General features: G+C 44.8%; 1 non-coding gene across 1 annotated transcript; it reads right to left on the bottom strand.

The window, feature by feature from the left end:
- Positions 1 to 262: 262 nt before the first annotated feature.
- TRNAC-ACA (transfer RNA cysteine (anticodon ACA)) lies at positions 263 to 334 on the bottom strand. Its single transcript has one exon. It is a non-coding gene; the product is annotated as a tRNA-Cys (tRNA).
- Positions 335 to 762: the final 428 nt, after the last annotated feature.

Raw genomic sequence — 762 nt, 5'->3', positions numbered from 1 at the left:
TCAGGGTGGGAAGGAAGACAGCTTTGTTAAGAGCCTATAGCCAGCAGACTAAGTCTTAGTTGGAGCCTTTTCAGGCTGAAGAAGCTGTGTACTTCTTACTTCAAAGTGAAGCTATTATAAGCCATGGCCAGAAAGTGAAGTCGCTCAATCGTTGTCTGACTCTTTGTGACCCCATGGACTGTAGCCTACCAGGTTCCTCCATCCATGGGATTTTCCAGGCAAGAATACTGGAGTGGGTTGCCATTTCCTTCTGCAGGAGATCTTCCCAACCCAGGGATTGAACCTGGGTCTCCTGCATTGTAAGCAGACGCTTTACCGTCTGAGCCACCAGGGAAGCTCAGAAGTAACCTGTGTACTTCTTACTTCAAAGTGAAGCTATTATAAGCTATGGCCAGAGGCAGAAGCAAAAGTAGCCTTCAGGGGAGATAAACCCATGGCCTTTTGCCTTTCTCAGGTACAGTGTACTTCCTTTAGGAGTTTTCTGTCAAATGTGGAAGCAGTTAATTAGCAAGACCCTTCATACCTTTTTTTCCAAATAGTCTCAGTTTGGGAGAGGAGGAGTTGACAAAGAACAGAGGGCTGTATGTAATAAAAGAGAGTCTTCAGGCTCAGAAACCTTATTAAGACAAGGTATCTGATTCTGGGTTACCCATACACAGAACAGAATAGCAGCAAGTAAATTGGAAGCCCCTTGGGTTTATAGAATTTGTGTTGCCCATAAAACCCTAGGCTAGCCAGCAGCATCATGGTATTAATCTCTTA

This window comes from Giraffa tippelskirchi, chromosome 12 (genome assembly GCF_054371585.1).
Source record: "Giraffa tippelskirchi isolate mGirTip1 chromosome 12, T2T-mGirTip1v1.2.pri, whole genome shotgun sequence".
Taxonomy (NCBI): domain Eukaryota; kingdom Metazoa; phylum Chordata; class Mammalia; order Artiodactyla; family Giraffidae; genus Giraffa; species Giraffa tippelskirchi.
Note: the sequence above shows the minus strand (reverse complement) of the source record. Positions and strands in the feature narration are given on the sequence as shown.